Here is a 20,954-nt window from a genome sequence, read left to right as displayed (position 1 = left end):
AATCTCTGTTGTCAAGAACTTTCAACTCCACAGCTATGCACTAGGTGGGGCTACTGCTGCATTTTCACCTCAGAGAGAGCAGTGGAGAGTGTATTGACATTCCTCTGAATGCCAGCAGGTGGCACCAGAACTCTTTCCTGCGAGTGGCGAGCTGAAGTTTAGAAACTGAGATAAGAACATGATCTGCTGATGACAGGTGTTTTTAATAATACCCCAGCTTTAAATGAGCTTTTATTCCGAAAGGTAACACTTTTAATTTACTTTGAACTAAATGGATACTGTTTTTGGATCCATGTTTGCAGTGATCTGTGAAATAATGATGGGTTAACATAGACGATCAAACAATATTGTACAACCTCCCCTCTCACTTACACATCACCAATTGACCCTCTACAACAGAACAGATCACACCCCCACCCCCATACTGTGTGGAACCCATGCAGCCGACGGGTCAGTTTATAATAGATGAACTCTAGCTTTACTCTGGAAGACACCAGCACTCTGACACCAGCAGTAACTTCACTGCTCCCAATGCCATCCACTTGATTTCTCTTGCTCTTAGTGATAGCCAGTTTCACCTGACTAAGAGAAAGCCCTTTAGCATAACAGTCAATATATAGAACAGAGGCTCTAGCCTGGAGCAGAAACAGAAACAATGAAAAATTGATTCCCTCTATGAGCAATACACACGTTTGCCCCCAACCCCAGGCTGAATGACAGTAACAAATGCATTGGTCGCCACAATGGTGTCCCCATTGCAGGCCCCCTACATAGATACAGAGACAGGCAGACAGACGGACAGATTGATGTTTCTGAAGCAACACTTGATCCACTGGCCATAAATATATCTACGCTTTAGGGAAACTGAGAATCAAGCAACGGCCCGAGACACACTAAATAATCTGGGGCTGGAGTCACATCGATCACTTTCTATCAGGTAATGGACATGTATTTTGCTAACCAGCTTTTACGTTTTTTTCTGTACTTTTCCTATTTGTATGAGTATGAGTATTAAAACAATCAATCTTTATTTCTTATATAGCACTTTTCTATAAGCATAAAACAGGGTGATACATTTTCCCTATAAAATGCATATGCTAAATTATAAAAATGTGGTTTTAAAAGCAGCGAGAGATGGTGCCTCCCTTGCAAATCGTGGCAGATCATTCCACACCTTAGGGGCTCAAGAACTGACCGCTCTGTCACCTGCCTTCTTTCTCTGTATCCGTGGAATATTGAGCAAACGGTCATCCTGTGATCTAAGAGAGCGTCTAGGGACATATGGGGTCAGCAATTCCTTTAGATATAGGGGACCAGGGCCATTTAAAGCTTTATATGTTAGAAGCAGGAAGCCAACACAGAGGTAATGTGTTCATTGTTTTTTTTTTGTTCTTGTTAACTCTGGCAGCAGCATTTTGCACAAGCTGCAATAATAAACATGAAAACATTCCATTCTCCGCTCTCAAGCACTGTCACCTAACAAACAATGAGCAACAAGAACACACCATCAGTACAGTCTATGAGAGACGCCACTGTCTCAAGCCCCTCTTCAGCTGATAAATGTCTCTCTCACCTCCTCTTAATACTCAGGCACTGTGAAGCAGTCTTTGCTAGGGTGTTTATTATTATTCAATTAAGGACTGGAGCAGAATCAGCAAAAAAAAAAAAGAGAAGACGACTAAAAAAGCTTCTAAAATGAAAAGGGTGGGGGGCAGCGTTAGGAATTAACAGGAGGGAGCGGAATTAGATCTCTGTTTAATTTCGACTTTGCAGTCGGCCCCAGCAAACAAGGTTAGGGGTGTAAATATAACGTGAGGTTTAGCAGGAATCGTTAGGCGCCTGTCTGCGCGGGGCGGTAATTGGAGGTAAAGAGGCAGTGATGAATGGTATTAATGTAGTATGGGTCACTGACACTGCAATATTCAGCAAGGAGAGAGAGAGAGAGAGAGAGAGAGAGAGAGAGAGAGAGAGAGAGAGAGAGAGAGAGGGAGGAAGAGAGGGAGGGAGAGAGAGAGAGAGAGAGAGAGAGAGAGAGAGAGAGAGAGAGAGAGAGAGAGAGAGAGAGAGAGAGATACCTGGACCCTGCTTAATCTATAAACCTCATTGCCCAGTAACTCTAATTAGGTTGAATTAAAGAGCCCTACATTCTCTGATTGCACCTTAATTGTCTTTAGTTTTAATTTCTATGTGTTTAACACAAATAGGATAGTTCTATTAGCAATAAGTAGCTTGTTTTAATAAGTTTCCATAACCTGCAGGATTGTTTTCCCCCCCTTGCTTTTGCTTTTCTTAATTTTTTTTTTCTTCTTTAATATGCAATAATGTTTTTTTCATTCCCCGGCTGCCGCAAAAAAAGGCAGAATTATTATTAAGGAGATCAGCCTCCCATTTCAGAACGCCTTGGGATACCTTATTTTGCTCAGCCTCAATTAATTTTAATTGAACCAATAATATTTTATTTCTCGGTTTGTCTCCGCGCTTCTACCTGTTATGGAAGATCTGCAGAGGAGAAGATTTCCTTCTCTCTTTGTTTTCTTCTTGCTTTTTAATTTAATAAGTTTGTCCGCTTTCTTTTTTTTTTCTTGCTCAGCCTTGCGATTAATGAGAAATTAGCTGGAAAATATTAACAGCCATTATCCGGCACTCTCCCAGGCAGAAAATGTGAGAGAGCCCAGCAGAGCCCTATCCATATAATAAATAATGATAAATAAACGCTGGGAAAGCGATGGCTTGCTTGCTGCCCTGGGGTGCTAAGAGCTCAGCTCAGGAGGGGAGGAGGCGCCTTTTTTTCAATGACAGGAACAATAATAAAGCACAGGCTGTCCCAGTAAACAAGGCAAAACACTCTTTTTTAATTTCAGATTGCGGCAAGCATCACCGCTGTGTAGAAATGATAAAGGGTCATGATGCCCCCATTGTTTTTCACCTTTCCGTACTTCATGGAGGAAGCAGTAAAAGTGTCCGCACACCACAGTTTTAAGACTGTGAAGCTCAATGTGTGTGTGTGTCAGTGTGACTGAGAGTAGGCCTTGTTAACCCATGGAGCCCCAGTGTCTCCTCCCGCTATTTTCTTGTGGAAGGCTGATCATTTATGTGTCCCCTCCTCATGCAGTATTGCAGGCCCTGTTTAATAAAGAGCACTGCTGTAATTGAGTGCTACTCTCCCGTTCAAAAGCAATCTATTTCATTTCTTACTTGCTGAGAGACCCTCTCTACTCCCAGTGCCACCTTTCCTTTCCTCAGTGGTTGTGCACTGACCTTTGCTTTGTCTACCAGCACTCCTCAATAGCCTACGATTACGTACAATATATTTTTCCTCACTGTTAGTACTTTTTTAACAAGCATTCTAGTACTAGTGTTGATATCATGACAACACACAGCACACATACAGAGAGACTTGCTGACATACATCCATACGTGGAGATAAAACAAATACACACACACACATGTGCACATGCACACACACACGCACACACGCACACACACACACACACATGCACACACACACACACACACGCACACACACACACACACACACACTCACGCACACACACACACACAGATGTTTGCATTCTTATATTTGTGAGGACTTCTCATTGACTCTATATTTTTTATCTACTATTTCTAACTCCAGTCAGACAAAACTTCACACAGGGTGAAAGTTGACAACAAATGAAATATTTTGGCACCTTTTTTTCTTTTTTTTTTCTTTTTTTTTTTTTAAGGCATATTTAGTTCTTAAAAAGGTGTTTTACAAAGTGGGGACGTCATTTTTTCAGGAGTTACTATCTTTGTGGGGACATTTTCTCAAATTTTGTCCGCACATTGACAGTAATACCTGCCCCCCTCCCACACACACACACACACACACACACTTACACACACACACACACACACACAAGCCAGCACCTATATACAAAGAGCCTGACTAACATTATTTTTCAATTAATAACTATTCATGTCACCACCAGCTCTCAGCTGAACAATTTCTCAGCTATGTTTTTCCCCAAGTATACTCACAACCACACTGATACACAGACAACACAAATGCAGAGCGGGGCAGCAATATATATTTATTTGAACGGCAAACTTCAGCTATTAGAGCTCATATTTATAGCAGGGCACCTAATGAGAGCGCTGTTTATTTTTACAGAAATATCGGTGCTATTAGCAAGGCGAGTGTGTGCAGGAGTGGGTGTTAATAGTCATTTATATTAAGCCCTTTTGATAAGGTTGCAGGCAAGCAATGTATCACAGTATACCCCCCCTCTCCCCCCTCTCCCCCTCTCCCCCTCTCCCCCAGCCCATTAGCCTCCAGGAGTTACAACTCAACACAGGTCGTTACTGCACCAGCAAACTAAACCAGCCCCGACCGCTCGAATGAGGGATGGGAAAGAGGGCTAATATCCTTCAAACCGCTACTCCAGTCTAGAATTTACAACTACTTTGTCTAAAGGTTGAAAGAAACCTGCTAATTTTACAATAAATCAACTCTGTAGTTTAATTCACAGTCCATCAGTTTGATTAAAGGGACCTGTTACTATTTCTTACCTGTTTAATGCCCTAATAAGTGTGTCCTCTAGTGTATTGTTGTCGCAGCTTCATTATTTATTTATTTGGCATTTGACTTGGGTCTGCTTCTGAAAACTCCCAAAACTGAATTTCTGAAGTGCTATGGTTTGATCACAACCATTTGGTAACTGTCTGGTAAACAGACACAGCCATACATCATTTTGTACGCTTAATATGATAATAGCAATGTGAGGAATAACACATGAAGAAAATGTAGATTGTATGAAGTATGTTGTTAAGCATTGTCAATTGTTTCTCATTTTGTTACATTAACAAGGCTTTTAATGCTTTTGAACAATAGGAGGTAATTGCAGACTGAAGAAATCGCCTACTGAATACAGTTAGTCTTTGTATTATTTGGTCAGCTATTATGTAGTAAAGTAATTAAGGAATATTTCTTACACCATAATATTCTCTCACACTCTCACTCCCTCTCTCTCTCTCTTTCTCTCTCTCACTCTCACTCCCTCTCTCTCACTATCTCTCTCTCTCTCTCTCTCTCTGTCTTTCGCTTTCATTCGATCAGCTTTGTGAGCTTGGTTAAGTGTGTGTAACTACCTGTGGAATAATAAAGTGGGAATTCATTTTAATAAATTCTGTTTAGGCTGTTAAGCTAATTTAGTCCTGCTAAAACAACGGCGCTAATTATTTGTGGATGTGGATCTCTGGTAACAATGCTTTTATTACAGCGACTCCTGCAACAGGAGATGAGTCTGTGCACCCCCCCTTGCTCTCTCTCTCTCTCTCTCTCTCTCTCTCTCTCTCTCTCTCTCTCTCTCTCTCTCTCTCTCTCTCTCTCATAAAAGACTAATTAAAATATGGATTTTGACAGCAAACAATCTTAATTGCTTTCATGGTCTGATCGTCAGTCTACTGTCTTGAAGAGAACTCATTAGTAACCGAACATTCACGTCTGCTATACTTCCTGCTTTTGTTTCAGTATTTGGGAGGCTTTAATGTGATGTTAAATGCCATTAGTTACAATGTAATAACACATAGTAGTGTGTGTGTGACACCTCTAATCAACACACTGTGAAAGGCAAGTGGACAGACAGACTTGCATTGGTTCACATTTCTGAAAAGAATAAAACACTTTTAACAATTAAAAAAAAAAATCAATAAATAAACTGCCTGCAACTCATGTTTTGTTAGTTTTATACGATAATGGTATTCCTTTTCAGAAAACGTGCCTTTGTGCTTGCTTTAAAATATCCCCTTTACCTTTTCAGCACTTGTTATAAATCCCCTTGCTGAATCTCTGCTGGATTTCAGCATAACGAGTTAAATGTGTTGGTGATTATTTTATACTTGTATTGCAGTTTGTTTAATTACCTAAGACGCATGATTTTGGGCCATGTTGTGTTTTTTGTTTGTTTCTTAAATAGATTTTTAATATCCCACCTCCCCAGCCCTAACGATGGCAAATCCTCCCTGAATTGAATTTCCATCTCCGACAGTGCCGGCTGCTGAGAGCACACAAGGGAACCCCAACATCGGCCGCAGAAAATATTACTTTTTAATTGCCAGCCCCGGAATTCACACACAACGAAGCAATGCCTCTCTTTCAAGCTGCTACACTGAGTGGAATGCTTTTTTCAATGTCTAAACATTGCATCAGCACTCTGAGCCCAATTCAGGGCATTGAAGAGAATAAAGAACAACAAAAATAAAATAACAAAAAAACAGTAAATATGCCCAGCAATCCTTTATAGCAATAACTAGACACTGTATAACTGTTTTATTCATTTGGCAAGTTTGCTTAAAATGGCATAATCTGGTAATAACTGGGTTTCTTAGAAAGATCTGATAGGTTTAATTGTGTTTGTTTACTAGGGGTGTTAGTGGGTGGGGCTTGGGTGGGGCTTGGGTGGGGCTTGGGGTGGGGGTGGGGGTGCAAACAAGCTTTAGTAAATCTCCCAAAGATCCCAGTGATATGTTTGACCCCACATTTATATTTTATAACTATGACCTTCTATATGTTAGGGTCGCAATTTTCTCGTGCCAATAGGCAGCACAACTGTCAGGTGGGCACAGGTTTCAAATCAGGATCACACTCTATAGAACTAGTAGAGGGTACTTCAGTTTGGTGTGCCCTCCAGCTGCTCATTGCCATCCTGGCTTCCACTATCTCCTTCTTTCTGTTACTTGGCTGTCTAGCCCCATCCAGGGGTACAAATTGTTTTGAAAATTGGTGCTAAACTATTCAAGCCCCTCTCCCCCTTGCTATGTTTTGTGGATAAGTGTGGGTGGTCATGTGAGTAGTCCAGACACAATGAGAAGCTATCATCATCTATGGTTGCCAAGGAATCATTAAAAAAATTAAACATGTGCCAGAATTTAAGGATGCTGGTGTTTTATGAGGTACCCGGTGCTAGAATCTAATGCCATAGTGCCAAATTTGCACCCCTGCTCCCATCCCACTTGGTGCACCTATCAGGTTCCCCAAAGAGACAATCCATGGGACTGGGTACACATTTACAATCCCATATCGTGCCACCAATACTATTGCACCCCTAAAGTCCCATGGTTCAGCATCAGTACCAACTGTCCCAGTTAGGATCTCCTTTGACTTGCCCACCCCAGGCTCTCACATCCCATACCCCCACAGAGGGGGTGACAATATGTCTTGTGTATATTTATTCCTCACAAGGGTTTAAATGGACTCTACAAACAAAAAGCAAAATAGTGGCGGCGACACTAAGTTTGTGAGTGTTGGGCAGACTGGCGCGCCCAGGGTGTATAGTTGTATTTATTAAAAATAGCGCACTGTGGTTCTTGTTTACATGTCTGTAATCGCTGCAAGTTTATGCCGAGATAAAGCAAGATAAATGAATATTTAATGAATGTTTTATGTGAAAGCACTTTGAGGCTGAAGAGCTGTCAGGCTGGGTGACCCTCGCCCGCACAGGGGCTGATGGGAAGGCTTCCTCACGGGCAGGCAGGGGTGGGGGTGTGGGGGGGGGGAACGGACACACGCTGATGGAAAATAAAGTAAACAGCCTTTTAAGTCCTCAGCCGGAATTGATCTGCCATTTAAAGATGAAGGATGGCCCTGGGAGGTACTATCCAAAGGAGCTGCTTAAGGACTTCAACCTTTTACCGGAAAATGATTTTTTTTTTTTAAAGTGTCAGCAAGTTGTTGCTTTGTTTTGAGTTATTGTGGCAGATTAGAAGCTCTGCAACCCCCCACTCCCAACACATCTTGTAAATAATTCATCTTGCATAGGGCGATGTGTGAGTGTGTGTCTGTGCGTGTGGGGAGGTGCCTCTTAACAGAACAATGACTGAACTTTTCTAATTTCCCTTTCTGTCTATTTTGTGGTATGACTGTTTATCTGTTAAATAATCTACCAGTTTGCCAAGTAAAATCCAGTGGTGTGCAGAGGGTGACTGGTCTACTTGTTCAGGACAGAGCGCCAGCATCATGTCCATCAGCATTGAATAAAGTGACACTAGGATGATGAGGAACAAACTGCATGTTTCCATATGCACTCAATCTTTTAAAAGCACAGAGAATGAATTACTTTTTTCCCCCATTCTGTTTTCATTTTTTTTTTTTTTTGTTCACCCAAGCCAGCCATTTTATCAGTCAGAAGCAATAACTCACACACCAACACACAGTATGAGATTTGGACAGGACAACACAATGGGACACATTAATCTGTGAAGTCGGCTGTCGTTTTATTTTCTGAGAGGCCGAATTGCAACTGATTAGCCTACAATGGAATAGTCAAGTGTCCCTCCAGGACAATAGAAATACCTTCGCACCATATTGACAGTGTTATGGCATGTGTTTCTACATTTTTCTTAACCTCTTTTTTTTATTTAAAACTGAAATGTTAAGTTTTCTTGGAGCTTGTTCCCCAGATAATTCACTGTAATAGTGAACAGCTTTTTGCCAAAACGTTTTCTTTATCCTTGGGCAATATAATTTCATTTGAGATGCCCTTAGATTATATATTCTTGTACCAGTCAATAACTCAGCCAAGTACCCAGGGACAGACTCCTTCATTATCTTATATATCAAAGTTTATCGGGCAGATGAGCCAGAGTGAGCTTATTCTCCATGAACTGCTAATGTGCGACAAAAACCTGGTCTAACCAAGTGAGCAGAGCTTCACCTGTTTCAAGACAAACTGAAGAAAGCACTTTTCATTACTTTTAATAGATGACAAGCTCTTTGAAGTGTTGGTTAACATTTAAACAACATCAATATTTACATCTGACATCAATTTAGAACCTGTGTGCACTTATAATCCAAAAAATAGCACATTTTTTAAAACAAAAACAACTCTGTTCATCAAATTTGATACAAGCAGCTTGCTCTCATTTGGGAGGGATATGATAAAAAGAATACAGTGCTGCCTCGTTTTCCTGTAATATGGTCACATTCTATTAAAATTTCCATGAGCGTGATATACAGTATATATGTCTTTCAAATGAAGGGCTTCTAGAATGTTAGCACACATTCCGTATATTCTTCCAATAGAGTGTCTGGGGGGTGGGGGGTGTCCGCCTGTGTCAGTGCCATAGAACAGGGCAGTAGGCAGGTCAGAGAGCACTGCTGTATTTTTTGATTGAATCTATCACCGGCTCGGTCAGCCTTGCCAGTGGGGCGGCCCTGTGACTCCCAGCAGGGGGCGGGCTCAGAGATCAGCTCTGTGCAATAATCCACTGCCAGACCAGATTGATGGCTCTCACACAGCGTGCTTTATTGCAGGCAGGATGACTGCACTCTAATTCATATTGAAGAGGGCTCTGTTCTTGTTGTCACTCATTCAGGTCATATCACAGGGCCCTTCCTTTATTTATCACATTTAGATCACTGTGTGTGTGTGTTTGTGTGTGTGCATACGTATATATTGCCTTTCATTTACATTCTAGTCTCAGTGTTTTGAATATATTGTCTTCACTGTTTACTGACGGTCAGTCTACAGTAGTTATTTATTCATTCAATTCATTTATTTCCGTCACCTGGATTAGTAGGGAGCACAGAAATAGAGGCTCATGAGGTTGGCGACTGTGCAAGACATCGGAAAGCAATATAAAGGCATTATAAAAAGAGAGAGATTAATAACTATAACAATAATAATAACTATTTTTACACAGACACTCGGTAATAAATATCTGTCATTGAGCATAAAGTGAATTGAGTTTTAAACTATAAATATTGGGGAAGGGTGACTAAATTGATCAAAACAATGGCGGACATAAACACTTAATGATATAATTAAGACAGGACCCATCTTGGTTCCATATTTTTACATTAAAGCTGCACTCACATCATGCACTGTTCAATGTTTGATTTTCAGTGGTGATTATCAGATCAGTTAAATAAACTCCATAGTCCGGATCACCACAATCTTAAAACATTGAGGCTAAACGTTGAAGTTTTCTTCTCACTCAATACCATTTTTCCAAGTCTTATAGATTATCGCGATGGACAGGATACTGACTGCAGTATGTGACCATTTTTGACACAAAGTTGCATGCGATCAGCAATGGTCAAAAACTGCTACCGGAAATTTAAATATTTTGACGTCCAGAAGAGGGACTTTAAAGCAATTCACACTCCAACAGTTCGGCTTTTATGAAAGGATGCTAGAAGTTATGAAAAACTGAATGGAAAGTACCATTCAGATATGTTTGAATTGAATTTAGGTTTCCAATGTAGACAGTCCAATGTCTACGTATTTTCAAATTGTGTGCAATACACTGCATATTTGGAACTTCATGCTGTATATCCACATATATAGTGAGTTTCCATTGTGGAACATGTAACCCTTGCCTCCTAGACAATCAGCTCACCACTAGATGCCACCCTCTCCCTCCCTCTTCCCCTGCCAGCCCCAGGACTCCTGCAGCCCACGGCACCTCCAGCAATCAAACAGCTCATTCCCTTTATCGGGTTAGTGACAGAGAGGGAGATAAATCATGTCACCAAGCAGCAAGGAGCAGGGGCAGGCCGTCCCACATCGTTCAGGACAGAGACAGGGGGACAAGGACAGAAGGACAAGCCAAATTCATAGGCTTTATATTCGGGGAAGATCCCTCCGACCTGCTAACCTAATCACCTGGCTCTCAGTCGCCAGCGTTAACCAGTAGACCTGCCCTTCTGGCTCCCAGTCCTCTACCAACACGTCTGCTCTCCTGGCTGGTTGGTATTTGCTGTACAGTGTATCAGTAGAAGAAGAGGTGGTTTTTCTCTTTGTCCACAGTGATAGTAAAACAGACTCAGTCTGTAGTGATTAATAAATCAAGAGGTAGAATCCGGTAACAAACGGCTCACAAGGTGCTCATTCCTTCAAGGAAATATCCCTCAGAAGGAATTGGCACTAAATTTCAGACTTTGACAGAAACTCAGATTGGTGCAAACCGCGTTTCGCACGGATCACAAAACGCTGCCTTCCTCCCGGGCTATTCTCTGTTTGTTTTCCTTCTTTTTATTTCTATTTGTTAGTTCTTTCTTTTTTTCTCTCTCCCTCTCTTTATTTGGTGGTCGTCTTGGGATTTCAGAAGCAATAAAGCGAGAGAAATCATTGTTGCTCGTCTTCAGGATTAAAACTCTGGTTTTAATTTTGGGGAAAGTAATAAGATTTGAAGGCGTCTCGGGTTACAGGACTGTGAGGCATTCTCTGCTCAACAAGCTTCACGTAGGGGAGACCAGTCTACAGAGTTACAACAATGTTCTGCAGTGCCTTACTAAATTAATTGTGCTCCAAACTTTTCAGAAATTATATATTTCTTAGAATGATTTTCTCACAGTCAATCTTCCCCCGGGTCTTCTATGCCACACAGCTATATGCAAAGGCTGCAAGGCTTCTCCACAGCACACACACACATGCAGTGGGGTTTAGTGGCGAGGACTGGGTGGCAGTGAGGTAGTGGTGAGAGATAAGGGACAGGGAGGCAGTGTGGCTCAATGTTTACAGCTCAGGGACTGGGAGGAATTGTGTCTTAGTGGTTAGAGTTGAGGGTCTATGAGATTAGTGGTTAGAGCTGAAAGACTAAGAGGCAGTGGACCTCAGTTTATACAGCTCAGGGACTGGGAGGAATTGTGTCTTAGTGGTTAGAGCTGAGGGTCGGTGAGATTAGTGGTTAGAACAGGGACTTGAAGGAAGTATGGCTTAGTGGTGAGAGCTGAGGGGCAGGGAGGCAGTGTGCCCTTGTGGTGAAAGCTAAGGAACTGGGAAGCACTGCTGTAGCAGCTAGTAAAGTGATATTGTAGTGTTAACTTTAAACTGGTTTTGAAATGTAGATTTACAAGGCAGTGGAACTGACAGGGTTAACAGTTCCCTTATTACATCCTGTTTTAGCCTGAAGGGGCTTTGTGCTAAATTATTACTGCAGGAACGGAGGGGATAAGAGCTTTAAATATTAGTGGGTCTCTAATAAATCACAGCGATGATATCCCGAGGACAACAAGATGGAAAGAAGCTGGATATACCCAGGAGGAGAGAAAGAAAGAGAGTGTGGAAGAGTAGGAGGAGAAGGGGAGGTGGAGTGTGAGAGAAGAAGGGAAAGGAAAGATAAAACGATAAAAGGAAGAGACAGAGAAGAATATAGGATCGGAGTCACTGTAGTTCTCAAAACCTGAACAGAAAAGCATTATCTGGAAAATGCCTGGAAATTATGAGCCATGGTGTACAGTATTTGTGTCCCAAATTCTGCATGTGCGGTATAAGAGATAACGCTACACCTCTATAATACATGACCTTCACTATCCTTTCAGCACACTCATGAATATACGTTACCATGTAGAATGAGACCAGTTTAAAGGATCAGTGGGCCTTTATGCTGTATTACTGTGTATTATTTTTGTGTATGACTCCTAATAAATGCACAAATCCTCTAGTAATCATAATAGGATATTACCTGGGATGTCATTTGTAGTTTCCTATTCTGTGTACCATACACATACACAATAAAAGTAAGTACAGCTCTGGCCAAAAGTTTTGCATCACCCAATAGAATTAACTCATTTTGCTTTATAAAGTCGAATGAAACCTGCTGAATAATGATACATTAACATATTGAATTACATACCGGTTTGTAGTTTTCCATATACTTAACGAAAAAACGGCAAAAATTGAAAAATGTGACATTTCGAAATCTAACATGAAATATTATACTATTCTGGCTTCAGGTAGACTTTTACAATATCATTTTTAAGTTTCTTTGATTACATGATGTTAAATAAAAGATCTAAGTTATGTTCCTGTAGTTTTTTTATTATTATTTTTTATTATGTCTCAATCCTAAAATTCTAGGTAATGCACAATGTTTGCCCATAGCTGTATACGATAGGAATTATAATATTTGTAGGCTGTGCATGCAGTATCTCTCCCCCGGGCATTTAAACCAGGCAATAAAAAGAACATTTTACCAAGTGAAATAAAAACAAAACATGGAAAAATGGAAAAATAAAGAGAAGTTTAAAATGAATATTGCCGTTTATTGATGATTAATTCTGGACCGACTGTGTAGCAAACTTTTTTAATAAAAGAAAAGAGATAGAAGGAGACACTGGGGTTTGTGTGTGTTGGTGGAGTGTCGCTGCGTGTTGATAACGATGGGCTGTGAGTTCAACCATGCTGGTTGTGGAATAGCTCCTGTGCTGTGAATCTCAATAAAAACGCAAACTTGTACAGTGCAAAGGAAAAGAAAACACACTCCAAAGAGCTACCAGACAGAGCAGATAATAACTCATTTGTTATTAAAAATGATGAAAAAAAGCTAATGCTTAATGTGATTTGGTGTAAGTGAGTGACGCCGGCTGTGAGGTGAAAGGATTCTAATTAAAGCTCGGTCTCCCTGGAGCCGCCCGGCTCATAGTCTCTTCATTTTACTCATTTATTTCAAATATTTCTATAAGCCAGTGCCTCCTTTACAGGGACGTCCTGTCGACAGAAACAGCACGAAACAAATTGACATAATATATATATATCCCACAGTGACAAAATAAAGTTCAAGACAGCTTTTTGTTGACTCAATAACAAGCAGTTTAATGGTTACTCTGTTAAGACACAGAGACATAAGCATGCAGCAAGCCAAAGCCTTAAACCCAAACCATACCGAAAATTGAGCGTGTAATCATAAGAGGTCTGTTTTTGGCTGTTTGAAACAAGTGTATGAAATTGTGGATGGCACAACTGCAAACCAATACCATTACTGTACTATAATAATGCTAATAAACATTTCATATGGAGGACCGACCGATGTACTGGTAAAATCTCAAGTGATGAAAAGCAATGTAGAAGACTCTGCAAATTTCACTTTTATAAATTCACTTATTGTATTACCATGTTGTTAGCATATCCTTTCGTGAAAGCAGTTTCACACAAAAAAGGTAGCAACAAAAGACAATGAACTAGGATTTTAAACTACAAAATGATCCTGCTTGATAATCCAATATGGGGAAGGTAACAACAAATCAAGGCAATGCAGCCTTGAATTAATGCAGAGCATGAACCCCCCCCCCCCCCCCCCTTAGTCTATGTTGAGTTTCACTGTTGTGAAAGCAACCTGCATTTTTCCTGTTGCAATACAATTATAACTGTTGAGGAAGGCATCACTGAAATCTACTGGATTTATAGGTTATAATTATATGGGGGATTACAATTGTTGTTGTTCTTGATATGTTGATTGGCACCAAAGCATATCTTTGTGGTCGATTATTGTCAGATTTCTGTACAGATTAAAGTCGGGTAAGATCCACTCTTTACATTTTAAATAAAACTTGCCCAGGTGAAGAGATGAATAAAACCCTGGTATTTTGCATACTGTGTATAGTCATGCTATGCCGTAAATGCACTGATGTACGTGTAATGTCATTTCTTCAAAGGGTGCAGCATGTGTCTATCGTGTGTAACTATAATTGAATACTGTGCATTCCAGAAATAGAGTTTCCTCAAACCTCTATTTAGTATTATTGATGGCTTTTTGATCGCAATTGGGGCAGGTTTTATAATGCGAGACTCAGTTCAAATATACTTCAACCTAAACTGTGGGAAAATCTAAATAATGTCAAATTGCAAATCTAGATTTATAAATCTATATAAACTTTATAAAAAAAAAAAAACGGTCACATTAGTGCATTCAATAGTATCCTGAGACCCTGCCTCATGTATGAAAGCCCATGTAAAGTAAATGGGTCCGAGGGGCGCAGTAATTACCAGCAGCACAATGAAAGTTTGTGTTGACTTGTGCTCCTGATGGAGAGGGATGGCTGTCATTTTTAGTTTTTATTTTCCTGCTCGCTCAGACAGAAAGTGCGGCGTGATGGATGGCTGTGTTGTGAGGTGACGGTGCAGGAGAGATTGATGTGCTCCAGCGGGAGATCGCGCTCCACAGCAGGGCATGCAGAGTTTTGTTTATTGTGTATATCTTCTGTAAAGAGGAATCTCTTAGGGCTTTGTTGCTGAATATCAAGGATAAATGAAAGACGCTAGCAATACCCTGATGTCTCTGCCTTCTGACGACTTAAGCTACGGTCTTTGGCTGGACTGGGAGTTTTTAATTCATCCTCATTCTGTGCACTGGTGTTCCAAGGAAGTATTCAGACATTAAATAACATTAAAATATATACATCAGCAATTCTGTTTGATTGTGAATGGAATAGTGTGCAATAGAACTATCATAGACAGTACAAGCTATTCAGATAATGGTAGTCCTATGATATTAATGTGGTATCAAAAAAGGCTTTCTGGTTTAAAGGGGATACAACAGGATTTCTACCCCCACAAATGGAATTTGTAAGATTAATCTCAAACAATGAAGTCATTAACCTGCCCTTCATTCATGTTCCCTATAGATTAAGAATGCTTTCTTAAATAATGACCACAATCCTTTCAGTAGAAACAAATACAGGTATTTATTTTAAAAAAATTATACACACCGAAAACTGCTTGATAGAATCACTGGTAAATAAAAATCAAGCTTTTTTTAAATTCTAAATTTAAAATTATTTTTTAAACCTGTGAACCGTAAAATAAATAAATAAATAAATAAATAAATAAATAAATAAATAAATAAACTCCAGACAGCTAGCTCTCCTGCCCCGCCTCACTCCAGACAGCTAGCTCTCCTGCCCCGCCTCACTCCAGACAGCTAGCTCTCCTGCCCCGCCTCACTCCAGGCAGCTAGCTCTCCTGCAACGCCTCACTCCAGACAGCTAGCTCTCCTGCCCCGTCTCACTCCAGACAGCTAGCTCTCCTGCCCCGCCTCACTCCAGACAGCTAGCTCTCCTGTCCCGCCTCACTCCAGACAGCTAGCTCTCCTGCCCTGCCTCACTCCAGACAGCTAGCTCTCCTGCCCCGCCTCACTCCAGACAGCTAGCTCTCCTGCCCCGCCTCACTCCAGACAGCTAGCTCTCCTGCCCCGTCTCACTCCAGACAGCTAGCTCTCCTGCCCCGCCTCACTCCAGACAGCTAGCTCTCCTGCCCCGCCTCACTCCAGACAGCTAGCTCTCCTGCACCGCCTCACTCCAGACAGCTAGCTCCCCTGCCCTGCCTCACTCCAAACCAGTCAGTCCTGCACAGGACTCAGAGCTGTATACATTACCACGCTGGTGCTATGTTTCCTTTTCAGATTATTGTAACACACATGTTTCATGTGTATGTTTGAGTATACAGCACTGTGCATGTCTTTTGAAAGTGAATCTAGGGCAGCTTGGACAAGCTAGATTGTGTTGTATACAGCTGTCTGGACTGCAGTTGCACTGTTTAAATGAACAAAAATGAAAATCCTAAAGCATCATATTATTTTACTATACATTTACCAGCCAATGCCCTGCTCTTTGAGGATCTTGCATTCATTTGTATTTATTTATTTATTTCAAACGTTCATATTTACAGTATCTTGTTGCATTGCCATCCACTGGAATCGAGCGCTGTAGGTGTAAATTAAATTTACATTTGAAATAAATGCAAAAGTAAATCAAACTCTTTTTATTGCAGTTTAAACCATAGATGACCATTGACACAACAGGTTATACAACAAATCTATTACACATTCGTTTAGTTCCTATATCTTTAAAAAAATAAAAAAGCCATATTCACCATTTCAGCACTAAGCAACTTACAGGTTAACTAAATAGTTTAGTGTCATCTACTAAAAAAAATAAAAATATAAGACATAGTGTATTGGATGAGTTTACTGGTCTAATGTTTTGAGTCTCCTATACTGTTAGAGCAGTATGCAGTTCTGAGTGGAATTATCTTTCCTATACCTTAATACAGATCTGAGGTGTTGAGATAAGCAGTAATATTTAGTTATTTCTACAGTGCCCCTTATGATTCCTAATGGTAGAATAATGTACCTCCTACATGTCCTGTTTTTACTCTGCAGTCAATGTTTTGTACAAAGTGGCGTTTATACCCATCTTGTACAGAGATATCTTTGGGAGGCTCGGTTTGAAATCGTGTTCTGTTAATGGCCCTGAGGATTAACCCTAAACACCCTGCCAGAAGGATGTGTATTCCCTGAGGGGAATGGCCTGTCTATGATGGAGCCTGTCAGGGCTAATGGATGAGTGCAGAGATGGAAGGGGATGAGCAGCTCTCCCTGTCCATCCGGAGAGCTCTAAGGGGCGGGACACCACTGATCACATTAGCCCTGGGGTGGGTTACAGGGACCGGGGAGCCAGCTTTGTGTATAGGAAGCCCCAAATGCACCCATTCTTTGGGATCAAAATGATGGCCATGAATTCACATGACTTTGGATAGAATATCAGAGGAATGTGAACATGGCTTGAATTGTGTATGGGTATACAGTACTGTAAATAGATGGCAGCCAATTCACAATGAATTATACTGTAATATCAGAGAAATATCAGCTCCCCTTTTCATTTCAATGCATACCTGATGTGGAACGTAGAGGTGAATGGTTTTTTTTTTGTCTATTTCTGTCTGTTACAGCATTGGAGTTGCAAATAGATTTTTGGTATCACTTTAATGGAAATGAATGTACAATAATTTCATCAATCATTGTGTCCCTATGCAAACGTGTGCCATCGACTCCTAATTTGTAAGGTGTACCCCCACCCACACTATAACACCCCTGAACTGCCATGCTTCAAATACAGATTAAGGAGTTCAATAAAAGCTACCCTTCGCTGTCTGCATTCCTGTTAGTGAACGCCTCACTTTGATAGCTGTGTGCCACTCATTAGAGACGTCAATCAGACTGAAACCACCCGTCTAAATGGGGGAGGAAGAACAAACAAAGAGCAAAAGAAAGCGCCACCAAATTCCAGAACTAAATATTCCCAGTGTAATTAGAGACAGTTAATTAGCAATTTAGACTAATGAGCTTAATTAGCCATACATAATTTCCTGGTAGATAAATATTGCATTCTAACCGGATTAGGGGAGTATTCTGTTTAGTACGCAATTATTAAGATAATAAGACTTAATTGCCTACATTTGCATAAGCAAATGTGCTAATTAATTACAAATAAAATCACACTTATCCCGACTAAGAGGAGAGTAATTCACGTTTTCATTGAAGTGGAGCCACAACATGACAACAAGAGAAATTAGCAAGAACAGCAGCAATATTACAGCAGGTAGGGCTCATTCGATTAGCGACGAGCTTGGGAGGGAAGACCATTAATATTAACAGTCTGAGATAGTCAGACCAGCCTCGCTGGGATATTTACGAACACACACACACACACACACACACACACTCACACACGCACACACACACACACACACACACACACACACACACACTCACACACACACACTAGCACTCACACACACACACACACACACTCACACACGCGCACACACAATCATCCCAGTCAAACATGAGCTGTAACCTGAAAGTGCAGTGCACCGAAGGATTTTAAAAACAGCTTGTACATATTCAGGAAGGCTGTTGCTTTATAATCCCATGTTGAAAGTATAAACTCTCCAAGTGCTGCCTGTATAACAAAAGGATATCATGTTGGTTTTGCTACAGTGGAGCTTGCACATGACATTGAAACCCTGCTGCTGCTCTAGGAAGTAGCTGCAGCAAGTCTGCAAAGCTCACAGAGTCACAGACCTACAGAGCTGCAATGCAGCTTGTGTGTCTGCAACGGAAACTACCTTTAGCGAATGTGTATTCTCAAAGTATATTGGCTTCACTTCAAAAATCTAGGTACATTAACTACACTGCAGCTATTCACTCTAGTTATTTTTTTTTTAAACAGGTACTTGAAGACAAAACTATATGTTCAGTATAATTCATTTCTATGTAAATCCATCTTCACAACTGTGTGCTGAGCGCTGATAAAATAACGAAAAACACATTAAAGACATCAGGCTGTTTTTAACACTTCACCTGCAGGTAATGGTCTCTGCTGGCTTGTTTTCATGCACCTACTCAAAAGGCAAAAAAAGGTTTTCCATGCAGTGAAAACAAAAAAAAAAAACAGGAGACACAGATGCTTACCATTCCAAACAGTACAGGTCTCCATCATGTATAGAGAGCAACATTCATTTTGAAATGTATTCTTTTTGTTAGTTTGTATGTAATGGTCTACTCTTTCAGGGCAGCCCTTCCCTTTTCGTTGAGGAATAACAGATACTAGAAGTGCAGCAGTTCCTCACCAGTGTATCTGTGTGTTGTCTCACAAGACATTAGAAGTAAGTGTCCAGTAAATAATGTAAAATGAGAACACCTGTCAGTCACAGACTCAGGGGAAAGACTGCTCCAGGACTGAGGAGGCTGACCAGTCCTGTGGGAAGGGATGGAGCTCCTCGGGCCTGGGACTCGCAGCTGAACCGCAACCTGTTGCCTAGGAGCTGAGGCCTGGCCGTGAGGAATCACACACTTCTGAGTGGATGCAGGCAACATTGAGTTCAACAGCTAAAGTAATCTTGTCTTTTATTGGTACTAATACCGTAGAAGGCGATTTTATATATATATAGACTGTGTGATTAGGAGGAATCAAGGGAGCAGACACATTCTAAATAACATTTAAAATATGAACTGGACGCTCCAAATTAGGTACTATATTATTATTATTTGAGAAAAAATATTTAGAACATTTTGGACAAACAAAGAAACTCAGCAGTTATAGTATAATGATATGAGAGTTGTTTCACTTTGATGTGTGGGTATCCTGTACAAATAGAGTCTGACGTTTCAGACAGAATGGTAAATGAAAACAAAGATTTATAACAAAAAAACACTCCTTAACCTGATAGGAGTTAAAAAGCACACCTGGGCTGATAGACTGTAAAGACAGTTAATGCTAATGATTCCTGAAAATCAGGGTCAAATTATCTTCAAAATAACAAAAATGAAGATACCTGCAATATGTAACACACACTTGTGTGGAACAGGGCTCCCGTGACTGAAGAATTTCTTCAGAAAATGGAAACAAGTGTTCTGTATTTAAAAAAGTTCCCCAGTCAATTTCTCTCACAAATGACTTTGTTTTCATACTCGAGTTGTTAGACATGGTGAGGGGGGGTTCATAATCCTCAAATTGCTCTAAAATATTCACGTCATGCATATCCTACTGTAGATCATTTTTTTTAACACTGTTTTTTTTAGAGCGAGCTGTGCATCTGAGAGTGCCTTTCTGCTGAAGCCAGTCTCTCTGCTCCCTCCTGCCTGCTCTGCCCCCCTCCTTCTCTCTGCATGCAGTTCTCTCTGTTTAATATCGCTCTCCCTGCACTTAAAGGTTAGAAATCTTATTTCTGATGGGGCCCGGGCTCGTGCAGAAGTATCTAGCACCTACTTTTCTGTGTCGGAATTTAATATGCAACTTTTTATTGGAAAACAATCGGACTTGTCTGGCAAAATCCTGGCCGCAATATATCTGTTAGTGCAGATAATTGGATAAAGGCAGGGAGAGCTATTTATCACTGCAAATTTTCAGGATTTCAGGATTCTTTTTATTATTTTAATATATTTCTTTGGTATTAAATCACAAAAATGATGAATTACACCTGTCGATGCTGTTTTTTCTCTCCCTGGCTGAAAATGATGCACTACCCAATTTAAGTGGTCATTTGGACTTTTAAAGATATGTATTTTTTTCTATAAAAAAAAAAAAGTAAAACCTTCCAATAGTTTTTCTTTTTTTTTTAATAACGACATTTAAGTGGATTTTATTGCTGTTGTTGTGAGGGCAACCCAGCTCCTTCAATATCCTACCAATTACAGACATTCCTTCTTCATATAGACACTCTTCAATATATACATATATATCTAAATACATATATCTGGATTTTAATAAAAACACAATTGTGGGAGCTTCTTAAAATGTGATGAATACGGCCCTGAATTTGATGGGATTAAATGATATTAGTTGCTTTTTCATTAAAAATCTCGTATTTACTTTTGTTTTAGTTTTTTGCAGAACACAGGCTTTATTACAA

The sequence above is a fragment of the Acipenser ruthenus genome, chromosome 22, assembly GCF_902713425.1.
Source record: "Acipenser ruthenus chromosome 22, fAciRut3.2 maternal haplotype, whole genome shotgun sequence".
Lineage (NCBI taxonomy): Eukaryota > Metazoa > Chordata > Actinopteri > Acipenseriformes > Acipenseridae > Acipenser > Acipenser ruthenus.
Note: the sequence above shows the minus strand (reverse complement) of the source record.